This window comes from Panulirus ornatus, chromosome 32 (assembly GCF_036320965.1).
Source record: "Panulirus ornatus isolate Po-2019 chromosome 32, ASM3632096v1, whole genome shotgun sequence".
Lineage (NCBI taxonomy): Eukaryota > Metazoa > Arthropoda > Malacostraca > Decapoda > Palinuridae > Panulirus > Panulirus ornatus.
In genome coordinates, this window is record NC_092255.1 from 23485096 (window position 1) to 23500649 (window position 15554).

General features: G+C 45.1%; 2 non-coding genes across 2 annotated transcripts; both read right to left on the bottom strand.

Annotated features, from left to right (window-relative positions):
* Positions 1-1446: 1446 nt before the first annotated feature.
* TRNAQ-CUG (transfer RNA glutamine (anticodon CUG)) lies at positions 1447-1518 on the bottom strand. Its single transcript has one exon. It is a non-coding gene; the product is annotated as a tRNA-Gln (tRNA).
* A 3679-nt stretch (positions 1519-5197) lies between these two features.
* TRNAQ-CUG (transfer RNA glutamine (anticodon CUG)) lies at positions 5198-5269 on the bottom strand. The gene has a single exon. It is a non-coding gene; the product is annotated as a tRNA-Gln (tRNA).
* Between the last annotated feature and the right edge of the window lie 10285 nt (positions 5270-15554).

The window sequence follows — 15554 nt, forward strand, 5'->3', positions numbered from 1 at the left end:
AGTTAGGGTTTCCGCCGCTCCTATCTACCTACATGCAATAGGTGGGTGTGTGTGTGTGTGTCCCTCCTCCTGGTCGCCAGCCCCACGCCCCTCCACCCCATCTCTCCCCCAAACTACATAACTACTCCCTCCACCCCTGAACCCCCCCCCCCCCCTGAACAACCCATCACGACGGCGTGTCTCGGAACGTCGCGTTACGACGCGTTTTCGCCTGGTCTCCATCACGGAGAAGGGGGGTGGGGAGAATTCAGTCGTACGGGAGGTGAAAAAAAAAAACATTTTCTTTTTCATTTTCACAGTGTTCAGATCCGCGATATTCTCCACACCACTTGAACTCCTGATAACGACCGTTCATACCCAGGGGCTCGTACCGTCCTGTCCCGGGGCTGCGTCATTCAAGGGTCATCGCCTCAGGCTTGAAGGGTCGTAGCGCCGCGCTGAAAGATCGTACCGTCGCATAAAAGTGTGAACGTCGTGCTCAAGGGTTGGACCGACGTGCTCAAGGACCGTACCGTCGTGTTCAAGGGTCGGACCGACGTGCTCAAGGACCGTACCGTCGTGCTCAAAGGTCGGACCGTCGTGCTCAAGGGTCGGACCGACGTGCTCAAGGACCGTACCGTCGTGCTCAAGGGTCGAACCGATGTGCTCAAGGGTCGGACCGTCGTGCCTCAAGGGTCGGACCGACGTGCTCAAGGACCGTACCGTCGTGCTTAAGGGATCAAGAAAAAAAAAAAAGAAGAGGAGGAAACACTCCTAGTTGGTCTACGTATTTGCTACTCCCTCCGTCACCACAGTTCCCGTCACACGCCACGGGACGACACGACACCCAGCACAGGGAGAGAAAGAGAGAGAGAGAGAGAGAGAGAGAGAGAGAGAGAGAGAGAGAGAGAGAGAGAGAGAGAGAGAGAGAGAGAGAGAGAGAGAGAGAGAGAGAGGACCAGGTGACTGTAACACCAGCTGCTAGCAATTCTCGCGAGACATGTCCCCCCGCCTACTCGACCCACTGTCCCAGGCTGAAAGACACCCCATCGCCAAGTGACATCTGACCTTCTTCTTTTTTTTTTTTTTGAAGCCTAAGATCACTCCTGGACGAGAGATATATCATGGAGGGCGTGGGAAGGGGGATATATCAAGTAGGGAATGGTATAACGTTATAGGGTGATCTTACCTCCACCTGGTCTCCAGTCATCTTCATAGACACACAGCCAAACAAGGGGACAGCATTGATCGCGCACCGCAACGCTCGTCTCTCTGTGGGAAATAAAAAAGGCTCTTAATACCGTTACAGTGGAAACCTGAATAAACCTTTTACCGTTTAGTTAAATGGCAGCTGTCAGCAGTTTCTACCCACATACAAGCATTTCCCCAATCGCATCTATGACTCTCGTGAACTTTACAATGGGCATTGAACTAACAGGCTTGTAGTAAATAAAGAAAACGAACGCGAGGTCCCACCGAGACTCGAACTCGGATTGTTGGATTCAGAGTCCAAAGTGCTAACCATTACACCATGGGACCTGTGAAAGGCAAGGGTCAGCTCTCACCTGTGGGTCTAGCCAGGCCGCTTCCTTCCCTACCTCCACACACACACACACACACACACCTCCCGTCTGCTTAACCCTCTCACCCCTACAGCCTCCCAGCGAACTTCCTTCCCTTCATACCAGTTCTTTCTGTCGTATATTCTTCCCTATTCGTGCTCGCACACAAAGTTCGCTTCTACATGTTCTTCTACGTATCAATATTACCCAGGTATCTTATCTTCCTATATCGTGCACCGTGCAGTGGTGAACAAAACCTTCTGGAGACAAGACTGATCGTAGCTGTGCAGAGTCATCTGTCCCGGCAAGCGGAGAACAGATGGTTCGGTACAGCTTCGACTAAACCCGTGTGTCGGGACTTGTGACAACACTATCTGGGCCAGGACAGGGTTTTACCTTCTTAATATACATACCTTCAGACTTTCTAATGTTCCAGATATGACATTAAACGTGTGTGATGCTGTAACATCAAGCTGGTTTTCCTCAATTTTCTCGTGACATAACGATGGAACGTTTTTTCCAGTCAGGTCAAGCATTCTTTCATGGAGATTTTTAGCTCCAGTGCTTCGCAGATGAGACTTTCATTCATGTATTTCGGAAGCGAGACGCCAAGTTGAACGGTGGTTGCCAGAGGTCGCTGGGGGTGTATGGGTATAGGAACAGTCCACTGTTGCCAAGTGTTGTTAATATTATTTACTTTATGACTAGCGTGAGTCTATTCAGTGGCACTAGTAACACAGTAACCCTACGACCACCGTTGTGAGCTAGTGTCATATCGGGTGTGACTATCAAGTGTCTGATGGTGACGACAAGCGACGCAGAAGGATAATAATGATGGTTAGGCGATGACGCCCTGGTGGGTGCTGTTGCTGTACATGGTCACGCCTTTATCTCCTTGAGGCCGTCGACGCTGAGACAAAAGGTCTCCTTCACTCCTTGCGCTGTGGAGATTATCATAAAGTCTTAGGTACCAGGAATGCCCCCAAGGAGAAGTTCCACCCCTTCACTACATTTACTCGTGTTAAATAGTCTTACTGAAACTTTTGTGCGAGAGACGACGAACTGATGTGTCAGTTGTCATTTGGTGCGAGTGTATGGGAAATAATAGTAAGGTACAGACGCCTCGAAACGAATAAAAAACTCAAATTTATGCTTATTTTGGATACCATGGTTATGAAGGTCGTCCTCAGAAGCCAGCCTTTACCTTCTGGATAAATGATTCAATGTGACGACATCTGAACACTGAGCTGAACACTACAGTCTTCCCGACAACAGGTAATGTAAAATGTTTCCCCCCCTGTATATGGGGAACCCCTCTACATGTACTGTTTCCCCTGAGAATGAGTATTTCAGCAGATATTTGATACAATCTGATGTAGTATTACCACTATTATATTTGTAAGTATAAAACAAACAATTTTGTAAGTTTTGGTTGATTACGGTCAGCAAAATTTTGTAAGTGTACATTCGCCCAGACCAAGTAAGCTTGGCATGGTCTGTTGTCAATGAGAGACAGTGCTCGGGGTGCCACTACTGGCACAGGTCGAGCGTGCTAGCTCTGGGTGCCATTACTGGCACAGGTCGGGTGTGCGGGCTCGGGGTGCCATTACTGGCACAGGTAGTGTAACGGGGTCTTGGGTGCACGGATACGACGTACAAGCAGGAATACATTTCTTTTATCATCTATTTTTCGTTATACACGTATGTTCACCTTACGTATAATATCTGGCTTCATGACCACTCAGCTGAGGCCAGCCATTAGATCCGAAAACATGCTTATATATCTTACCATCTTGAGGAAAATGAAAGCTCAGGGCTTAATAAATCATGAAGGTGCAACACGCATGATTCCACCACTGTCACAATTGAGGCGCGGTGCTCACCAAAGCTAGAGATCTGACCTTCACCTGTTCTCTAGTTACCTTACACTTTACCTTCATCTGTTCTCTAGTTACCTTACACTTTACCTTCATCTGTTCTCTAGTTACCTTACACTTTACCTTCATCTGTTCTCTAGTTACCTTACACTTTACATTCATCTGTTCTCTAGTTACATTACACTTTACCTTCAACTGTTCTCTCGTTCCCTTACACTTTATCTTCATCTGTTCTCTAATTACCTTATACTTTGCCTTCATCTGTTCTCTCGTTACCTTACACTGAGCCTTTGTGTGTTCTCTAGTTACGTCATACCTTGCCTTAATCCGTTTTCTAGTTATTGAGCAACAATCTAACCGGATCTTGTCTCCCGTACATCGCCGACTTATCACGTCTTGTTTCCTAATCAATGAACACGTCTAAGACTGTACCACATCAAGGACCAACAAGTCTAAGACTGTACCACATCAAGGACCAACAGGTCTAAGACTGTACCACATCAAGGACCAACAGGTCTAAGACTGTACCACATCAAGGACCAACAGGTCTAAGACTGTACCACATCAAGGACCAACAGGTCTAAGACTGTACCACATCAAGGACCAACAGGTCTAAGACTGTACTACATCAAGGACCAACAGGTCTAAGACTGTACCACATCAAGGACCAACAGGTCTAAGACTGTACCACATCAAGGACCTACAGGTCTAAGACTGTACCACATCAAGGACCAACAGGTCTAAGACTGTACCACATCAAGGACCAACAGGTCTAAGACTGTACCACATCAAGGACCAACAGGTCTAAGACTGTACCACATCAAGGACCAACAAGTCTAAGACTGTACCACATCAAGGACCAACAAGTCTAAGACTGTACCACATCAAGGACCAACAGGTCTAAGACTGTACCACATCAAGGGCCAACAGGTCTAAGACTGTACCACATCAAGGACCAACAAGTCTAAGACTGTACCACATCAAGGACCAACAGGTCTAAGACTGTACCACATAAAGGACCAACAGGTCTAAGACTGTACCACATCAAGGACCAACAGGTCTAAGACTGTACCACATCAAGGACCAACAAGTCTAAGACTGTACCACATCAAGGACCAACAGGACTAAGACTGTACCACATCAAGGACCAACAGGTCTAAGACTGTACCACATCAAGGGCCAACAGGTCTAAGACTGTACCACATCAAGGACCAACAAGTCTAAGACTGTATCACATCAAGGAACAACAGGACTAAGACTGTACCACATCAAGGACCAACAGGTCTAAGACTGTACCACATCAAGGAACAACAGGACTAAGACTGTACCACATCAAGGAACAATAGGTCTAAGACTGTACCACATCAAGGACCTACAGGTCTAAGACTGTACCACATCAAGGAACAACAGGACTAAGACTGTACCACATCAAGGACCAACAGGTCTAAGACTGTACCACATCAAGGACCGACAAGTCTAAGACTGTACCACATCAAGGACCGTCTTAGCCTGTGGAACACCAGCGCAGATAAGTGTACACAGGTCTGCACTGGGGATGGGGGAATGAAATATAACATTCGTTATGTTCTAATACAAAATAACATAAATTTGCTATTGTGTTAGTAAAAAAAAAAATATACTAACAATGATTTTCATCAGGCACTTGTTGTAGTGATGCATTTTCCCATCTCAATCATTATAACAGATTACTTGAGCAGGGGAGAAAGTGGACGGCGCCCGACACACCTTTACTTATAGCAGCTATAGAAAACGAACGCGAGGTCCCACCGAGACTCGAACTCGGATTGTTGGATTCAGAGTCCAAAGTGCTAACCATTACACCATGGGACCCATGAACCAATGCGCCGTATCTCTCCTGCATAACCTGCCTGGCTGACTCTCTCACCATGGTACCATCCATATCCCTCCACTGTCCCTCCACCCTCCTCGCCATACCACCTCCCTCTCCACGCCAGCCCACCGAACCACCCTCCATGCCAGCCAATCACCCTCTACACAAGCCCACCTCCTACCACACCAGCCCACCACCCGCCACGCCAGCCAGCAACCCTCCACACAACCCACCTCCCTCCATGTCAGCACAACTAGCACAGCACCAGCCCACCATATTAGCTTCTCGCTTGCTTTCCTCCCTGCCTCCCTCCCTCCCCTCCAGCCTGCTTCCCTCCCCTCCAGCCTGCTTCCCTCCCCTCCAGCCTGCTTCCGTCCCCTCCAGCCTGCTTCCCTCCCCTCCAGCCTGCTTCTCTCCCCTCCAGCCTGCTTCCCTCCCCTCCAGCCTGCTACCCTCCCCTCCAGCCTGCTACCCTCCCTGCCTTCAAGCTTTCTTGTCTCTCTGTCTCAGCCCTCTGGACACCTGAGATAACAATAATAATAATAATAATAATAATAATAATAATAATAACAATAATAATAATAATAATAATAATAATAATAATAATAATAATAATGGTAATAATTAATAATAATAATAATAATAATAATAATAATAATAATAATAATAATAATAATAATAATCAATGATAATAATAAAACACGGTTCATTGACTTAACAGCTAAAGGCTGACAATATACAGAAAAAATACACGGAACATAAACAGTGTGGATATAAAAGTCAGAAGATGTTAATGCTTGCACATCAAGTAAAGTGAAAGTTGACCTAATAACCATTAATGGTTTATGACCTCGGATGGACTGGAACTGGCTGTGGTGCTGAACTGCAACTCGGGGACGAGGGATCTCTGTTGGCAAGAGACTGACGGTGGCGGGGATAGTGTAGTAGCAGTTTCTTCCTGGACCACTGGTTGAGGTGCAAGGGGGGCGGTGGGAGGGATCAGTATGTTGGTCGCTACTACGGGTCAGGTCGAAAACCAACGCACCCAAGGGTCGTAGCGTCCTTCTGGAGGGGTTAAGTCTGATCTGGACCAATGTTTTAAGAGGCCGTCGATAAGCAGTCAACATGGATAAGGCTCGATTAAGCTCGATCGCTGGTAATACGCCATCAAATTAAGCTGTCAAAATGCTTAATACAAGCAATCGCAGCTGGCGTCAGCTGGTGAACTGGACTGTATTAATGTGCTCGTCTCTGTCAATGTAGCAGCAGTTATACAGTTCACGGGAACCGACAGACGTGGCTAAGAATTCAAGGGAGTGAGTAACTGACAGTTATAAATCGTAGAGAGAAAATTGGGGAGGAGCTTGATATCAGCACAAGACTTCCTGTTTATGCTTTAACACGAGAAGCTGAAGGTGGCGTTTAAAGAACATTTACACACACACACACACACACACACACACACACACACACACACACACACACACACACTTAAGCTTATGATAACATATTGCTCCTTTGGTACAATAAATCTGCCCCGTAATGTACAGAAATAAAACCATCTATTAACCAACATATAACATATCGGCAGAGACACCCAAGAACCTGTGTATAATATTTTCGTCCTAATTTCTTTTCCTACCTCGTGACAGAGACACAAGGTAGGACATTCTTCTTCCAGGACACATCGTCCTGAGGTACAGATGGTTCAGAAGAGCTGTGCATCACCCTGGTGCTAAAAAAAAAAAAAAGAAAAAAAACTCAGGAAGGAACACAATTAACCAAAAGTTTCTTTACGTCCACAAACTCTGTGCTCATGGTATGGCAAGATGAGATTCGAATAGGATCCATTATGGCGACCACCTCCATAAAGCAGCCACCTGCCGATAACGACCACCTTAACCGATCGTCCGGATACAGGGGAGGAGGGGAGAGGGGGGATATGGATGGGAGGGCATCATCTTGCTCAGCCTAAGGTAAATAGTCGTCTTTAGTGATCAAAGGTTCGCACGCCAGGTACTGGCTTCCGGCACACACGGTCTATCGTTCCTTAAGTCCTTTGTCCATTGGTATAACAAATCCTTAAAATTCCCTTATTTTCTAGGAACTTATTCTAGACTTTCTTTGGTCTAGCTTCCAGTGGTTCCCCTTCCATGATACTAAGCCTTGCACTTTCTCTCTTCCTTCCAGACATCGTGTCACTTACCTCAGTCTTCCTAAGCACTATTTTCCAGGAAGATCATACTCGTTATTCATAAGCTCCCAAGATTCCCTCTCCCAATATTTCCCATGTTCCTTGCCTTAATCTTTCTATACTCTGCTTTTCAGTCCTTTCATTTCCATTATTCTAAACCTTCCATGTTCTTCTTACCATCCAGGAACAGGTTCTCTTTTCCCAGCCCTCCCATCCATTTCTCTCCAGTTCGTCCATATTCTTTATTCTCACGCTTCCAGTCTCTTCCTCTCAGCACTTCCAAGTTCACCTTCAGCCCTCCCTGCTCTCCCATCCTCCCTCAGGTCTACCAGTTCCCTTTTCCTCCTGGAACGGTCTTCATCCTCGGCCGATCCGTTTTTATAATCTTCCCTACACTCACCAGTCCATACCATTTCCAGCTCGTGTCCACAACAATACCACGATTCACACCGCGACATCCAGCCTCCCCCAGCATGACCATAAACGCCCACTGAGCCGACTTAAGGGAGTAAGGAACTTGTCCGAGTTGATAAAGCTCCTTCCCGACGTCTGTCCGCCAGCCCACCCAACACCCTCACTTCACACAGTCAACAACCAAAGCACGAGGATAGCCCCCGAGCCACTCCCACCGTAAGGATGGTTTTTCCCTTTGAGTGACGCGAGTTAACGCCTAAAAGGCACTGGATGCCTTCCCCACTTTGATCATCGTGTTTGCGACTTCCAGCCATGGTTACAAGAGGATCGCATGTGAGGGGGTCCTGGAAGTTGGTGTGGTCGTTGTGGTGAGTTCCTGGAAACTGTTGTGGTGGTGAGATCCTGGAAGCTTGTGTGGCTGGGGTGGTGAGGTCCTGCAAGCTGGTGCCGTTGTGGTGTCGGGGGAATCCTGGAAGCTGAAGTGGTTGTGGTCGGGGGAATCCTGGAAGCTGAAGTGGCTGTGGTCGGGGGAATCCTGGAAGCTGGAAGTGGCTGTGGTAATTTGTCGCTAGGTTATCCATTTTCATGAGCCATAATAAAGTTGGAACTCTGCCGTTTCAATCTTCCTCGTCTGTGGTGTATTTCTTCTATTGAACTTGTTTACTTTTAACAAGTTTCACTGTACAAGATGGTAAGTTACGCGATCATTACAAATTAAAGCAAACATATGATGCAGATGAAATGTTACAGAAGAGCACGTGACAAGGCAACACACATACATTCTAATATAAGGAAGTCCTTTGATGTTTCTATGTGAGGCTTAATTACTACAAACGTCTTTGAAGTGGGTCTATAGTCTCTATGTGAATTTATATAGATATATCGTCTATAAATCTATATAGATTCATCAGCTGAGACGTTCTGGCGAACGGAAGAATTCTCAAAGTTGATAATCTTAAGTGTCAACATTTCTGACAAATGGGTTATATCTTGTGGTACACTTGGACCCAGAGTCCCTGGGTTCGACTCCCGTTGTGAATGGTGGGTTGTGAGCCGAACTACACAGCGTCCGTCTTAAAAGTCATCACAACCACGGGCCCAGACGTACTGTTGTTGTTCTTTTCCGAGATATCTTCAAGAGAGAGAGAGAGAGAGAGAGAGAGAGAGAGAGAGAGCGGGGGAGCCTGTACACTTGAACATGACGCACAGGTTTAATGGCCTCAGCCTTTTATTCAGCTGTCTCTCTGGCCAACCTTGATTATCTCTCACGGTCTCCCAGCTGTCTCTCTGGCTAACCTTGATTATCTCTCAGGGTCTCCCAGCTGTCTCTCTGGCCAACCTTGATTATCTCTCAGGGTCTCCCAGCTGTCTCTCCGGCCAACCTTGATTATCTCTCAGGGTCTCCCAGCTGTCTCTCTGGCTAACCTTGATTATCTCTCAGGGTCTCCCAGCTGTCTCTCTGGCCAACCTTGATTATCTCTCACGGTCTCCCAGCTGTCTCTCTGGCCAACCTTGATTATCTCTCACGGTCTCCCAGCTGTCTCTCTGGCCAACCTTGATTATCTCTCACGGTCTCCCAGCTGTCTCTCTGGCCAACCTTGATTATCTCTCACGGTCTCCCAGCTGTCTCTCTGGCCAACCTTGATTATCTCTCACGGTCTCCCAGCTGTCTCTCTGGCCAACCTTGATTATCTCTCACGGTCTCCCAGCTGTCTCTCTGGCCAACCTTGATTATCTCTCACGGTCTCCCAGCTGTCTCTTTGGCCAACCTTGATTATCTCTCACGGTCTCCCAGCTGTCTCTCTGGCCAACCTTGATTATCTCTCACGGTCTCCCAGCTGTCTCTCTGGCCAACCTTGATTATCTCTCACGGTCTCCCAGCTGTCTCTCTGGCCAACCTTGATTATCTCTCACGGTCTCCCAGCTGTCTCTCTGGCCAACCTTGATTATCTCTCAGGGTCTCCCAGCTGTCTCTCCACACAGCAGACGACATTCCCTGTGCCAGTGTTTTGCATCACCCAGGGTCCACAATACGTTTACTCTATCGGTAATAAGTCTTTTTTCCATTCTATTAATATATTCCAATTTCTTATCTAAAATTAGGTCTTCTCTCTGTTAACTTTTGACTGCTGATTTCTTTTTCCTTTATTTTTTTTTACTTCTTATCTTGTATTTTATTTGCTGTGTTTGTTTCTTCCTTCCCTTTCACTGTTTCAGCTCCATCTACAGTCACTGCTGCTGACTGTATGCACCATCCTGTTCCATCTACCGTAACACTGCTAGCTGTATACATCATCCTAATTCCTCTGTTTCCCCATAATTCCAGGACAGATTATCTCACTGTCAACATCTCTGTGTTTCTCTATGTTCTGTCACTGCCGGACGCTCCGGGCACCGTCTAATGTCAACACATTCAAGTGAAGTCCTGTGTCTTCCCTCGCAGGCCAGGAAGTAAAGTCAGCGTCGTTGCTCCCAGTCACTTTACCATGGATGGTCCAAGCGAAGACAGCAAAGACAACACACAAAGAGAAAAACAGGGTACCTTTTTAACAGACCATGGTAGACGCGAGAGAGAGAGAGAGAGAGAGAGAGAGAGAGAGAGAGAGAGAGAGAGAGAGAGAGAGAGAAATATACAAGCACACAAACTGTCCCTTCAAAGACAGGAGGTCTCAGCCATCGTCAGTAGCACATCATAAACAAAAAGTGACGACAAAAACAGCCACAGACCAACCCAGCCCAGCCCTCCAAACACCACAACAAACAAACAGACACACCCCCCCCCCCCTCTCCTCCCATCACCACCATCGTACACAAACCAGTCAGGAACATGACACATCTCAGGAAGTGTTGCCCATGACAATCGGGTGCCTGACACACCTCACTGTCACATATGACAGCCGGGAACATTGCGACACACCGTGTAGCTTACGTAAGGTCGCCACTGGAACCCTGGGGGGGAGCATCAGTAATCGGTAAGAGCCGTGGTTCTTGTACAGCAAACATAAACATGGCGCTGTGAACATGGTTTTTACGAGGCAGAGTTAACATGACTCTGATACGCTGTATTACACTCCAGTATCACTATTAAATACCTCTGTGTGTGCTACATTACTGCATCATAAATCTGTAGCCAGATCTTGGAATGTGGTACAGCATTATGTTATAAATCTGTGACATTCTCAACATCGTAGGGTACAGTGTTTGTTAACATTACGGGAGTTAAAGGGCTGATTGGCGATGTTCACCTTGCGGGGGTCATCTGCTGTTGCTCTGGCGGTGCCTTGAGTTACACTCAGTCATCCGTAGCTTGTCTCTGGGGTACCTTAAGGGGGTCATCTGCTGTGCAAGGGGGGTAACTTATGGGTCTAATCTGCTTTCAAGGGTGAAATCCCTTAAGGGGGTCATCTGCTCTGGTGAGGAGTGAGTACATTACGGGGTCATGTGTTGCGGGGGAGGAGGAGGAGGAGCGAGAACCTTACAGGCGTCATGTGTTACAGGGAAGGAGGAGGGAGTACCTTACGGAGGTCATGTGTTGTGGGGGAGGAAGGAAGGGAGTACCTTACGGAGGTCATGTGTTACGAGGAAGGAGGAGGGAGTACCTTACGGAGGTCATGTGTTGTGGAGGAGGGAAGGAGGGAGTACCTTACGGAGGTCATGAGTTGTGGGGGAGGAAGGGAGGGAGGGAGTACCTTACGGAGGTCATGTGTTGTGGGGGAGGGAAGGAGGGAGTACCTTACGGAGGTCATGTGTTGCGGGGGAGGGAGGGAGGGAGGGAGTACCTCACGACCCGGATGCGTGTGTTGGCTGGCCAGGCAGGAAAGCAGCAATCTTCCTAAAAGTTCAACAGTCGGGCCGTTCACTCACACGGGCCGTGGCCTTGAAGTGGGCCGTTGATACTGGCTCGCCCGCCCGGGCCGACCGCTCCCTCCCCCTGACCACCACCCCCTGGTACGGTGGGGTAGGGGGCCCATCCATTCTCTCTCTCTCTCTCTCTCTCTCTCTCTCTCTCTCTCTCTCTCTCTCTCTCTCTCTCTCTCTCTCTTCGATGAAAAAAAAAAAAACAGTGGTTCTTCAACTGTGATTACATGCAATCCGCAGTGAACCTAGCTGTTCATCCTCCCCTTTGGGTTGGTTGATAACTTGGATACCTGCTTTACGTAGAATATATATATATATATATATATATATATATATATATATATATATATATATATATATATATATATATATATATATATATCGTCAATAAGATGGTAATTATCAGGGCATCCTGATACCCGTGATGTCGCACCTCACATAAAAGACAAATCCCATTTTCTAACAGGTTTTCTACCCATGTAAGGTAGACTAAATCATTAACTTCCTCCTAATGACTCGTCGCACATCTTTTTTTTTTTTTTTCTTCCCCTCCCAGATCTTTATTTCTTGCGGTGTGGGGAGGTTCAACAGTCTCAGTTCAGTCACATGCGGCCTGTCCTTGGCTCAGGCCAAGGGGGGAAAATAATAATGAAAAAAAAGATATATATATATATATATATATATATATATATATATATATATATATATATATATATATATATATATATATATATATATATATATATATATTAAGATGAATTACTTGCCCCCTCTGTTTAAAGAGATCTTACGGTAAGGTCGTCCAGATACTGCAATTCAATAATCTTATAACCTCTATGGATCTAGATCAATATCAATTTTCAAGCAAACCTCGTATATTTTGGCGTGTGTGGACAGAAGAGGTTTTGAAGTATATTTGGCGAAATTTTAGCGATACGTTCGCGTAGGATGTACGTCACCAGGAGATGTCATGTCTTACGTGTAGGTATTCACACCTGTGAACTACGTCTATACAATAAAGTCGCTCGCTCGCACACACACACACACACACACACACACACACACACACAAATAAAAAATACGTACATAGCAAACTTACATACATACATACATACATACATGCACACATACGAAAATCAACAATCATACGTGTTCACACACACACATAAGAGCAAAGATAAACAAACACATTCATACAAGAAAAAAAATTAAAAAAACAGAACACAAAACACCGACTGCCTTGCTTCAACATCACAGCGTTGGACACGAAAGAATACGTGCAATAACCTGCTCTCGTCATGACTTACTCCGTATTTAACATTGTAGAGTCGAGTTCTTTCTTATGGATCATCGAATCTTATCATTAGTATCAAGCTCTTTCATCACTATCATTATTGGACACGGAAGAATACGTGCAATAACCTGCTCTCGTCATGACTTACTCTGTATTTAACATTGTAGAGTCGAGTTCTTTCTTATGGATCATCGAATCTTATTATCATTAGTATCAAGCTCTTTCATCACTTATCATTATCAGAATCAAAATGAATAACGTTTCATGTGTGAGCTGTGCACACGTCACTGTACTGTGTGACAGAAAGGGAATCCAACGCCGAAATTATGAAAAGAATTATTCGTTAGATACCTGTGGGAAACCAAGGTGGAATATCGATAAATATTCTTCGTTAAATAACGGCTGGAAATAACCATTACATATAATACTGGGGGAAAGTAACAACACGAAATTATCAATTATTTACCGCTGATAATGATCATTAAATAATAGCTGGAAATAACCATTACATATAATACTGGGGGAAAGTAACAACATGAAATTATCAATTATTTACCGCAGATAATGATCATTAAATAATAGCTGGAAACAACAATCATGAAGTAGTCATTAAATAACAGCAGGAAATAATAACTAAATAACCGAAATTATTAAATAACAGCAGGAAACAATACTGAACCAATAACGGGACATCACCATTAAATAATAGCAAGAAATAATCCTCAAATAAGAGCAAGAAATCATCATTAAATATCAACAGGAAAACATCACAAAAAAAAAAAAGCGCGTCTTAAATAAGGAGTGGGCAGAAGACGGAGTGGGGGTTGGTTGGTCAGCATGCGGGCCACGTTGCCTGCACAAAACAGCCAAGTCACCAGTCTGACGTTTGGGAAAGAAATGCCTTTTGGAGGTGAAAGCGCTTTTAAAGGACCTGCCACGGTGAGGGACCTGCCGTGTTTAAATGAACCTGCCATGTTAAGGGACCTGCTATGTTCAGGGACCTGCCATGTTAAAGGACCTGTCATGCTGCAAAGACGAATTCAGCGTATGTAGACATCATCTCAGTCCTAGGCCTGGCAATGTTCTTAATCATATATGGTATTTTCTACAATAATCACTCGTGTGTGTGTGTGTGTGTGTGTGTGTGTGTGTGTCAATACCTTGCCCGAGGATTATATAATAATAATAATATGATAACAACAACAACACCAATATCGACAATAATAATAATAATAATAATAATAATAATAATAATAATAATAATAATAACAAAATAATGATAATAATAATAATAATAATAATAATAATAATAATAATAATAATAATAATAAAATGATAATAATAATAATAATAATAATAATAATAATAATAATAGAAATAATAATAATAATAATAATAATAATAATAATAATAATAATAATAATAATAACAACAACAACAACAACCACCATCATAACTGGGTTTGGCCAGATGTTGCACAGGTAGATCAGGCAGAGGTTGTCGTCCTTCCAATAATTCCACAGGATGATGAGTCAGTTATGTCTGGCCACAAGGGAAAAAAAAAAAAACAGTGACAGTTATTATGTATTTCCAGAGTGCACACAGGAAGCCCTTGGAGAGAACAGGTCCCTCCTCCCTCCTGCAGAGGGACTTGCTGTTCTCAGGAAGAACAAAGCCAAGGAACAGCGGCTTCACGACGGCCCTTTCAGAGAATCAGAAATCCAACAGAGATCCAAGCAACTCAGAATAGGAAGTAAATCATACGGGATCTTTTTTTTTCTTTTTTTTCCTGCAGTGCTCATAATAACATGACATTCTTGCCAGACACAGTGACATCGACATCATCATCAAGAGAACTCGCTTCTGCCAAATCGTCCATTGGAAGCTCAGCCCCCAGTTCCTCAGGCTTAATGAAAACGGCGAGCGACCCGACGGTGTTAACACATATACCTTGTGGAAGGACACACACACCCGGGGCGGGGGAGTACGCATGTGCTTCGTCGCCCAGATCATCTTGGTGGTGGTGCGAACTCGAGGGAACAGCTACACTGCTTTATCTAAAGCCCTGCAACCACAATGCTATTTTGTTCCACTTGATTCAGACAGTCTGGGACCTTGGAGAAAGAAAGGTCTTCGCTAATGTCAAATATCTTGGCTACGGAACCGAGAACGAGAGAGAGCAGCCAACGTTCTATTTCAGCGCCTCAGCACGGCTGTCCAGCGAGGAAGTACCAAGTTTCATTATCGGTTCACGTCCTCTCTCCAGGGACACATGGAGGAGCTTAACGACATGTAATCTAAACCTATTTTACTTCACATATATTCTTACCAATCTGTATCTTTTGATGATTCCATCATCGAAAAAGAAACTCACTTCCTCATGACTAGCAACCATTCCTCTTCCTTCAAGCTATGGACCCCTTAAGAATTAGCCCCGGAAATGGTTACCCGTTATACATTCATTTATCTATTCATTAGTCTATCTGTCCTTGTACTACACGTATAAACGCAGGTCTGTTTACAC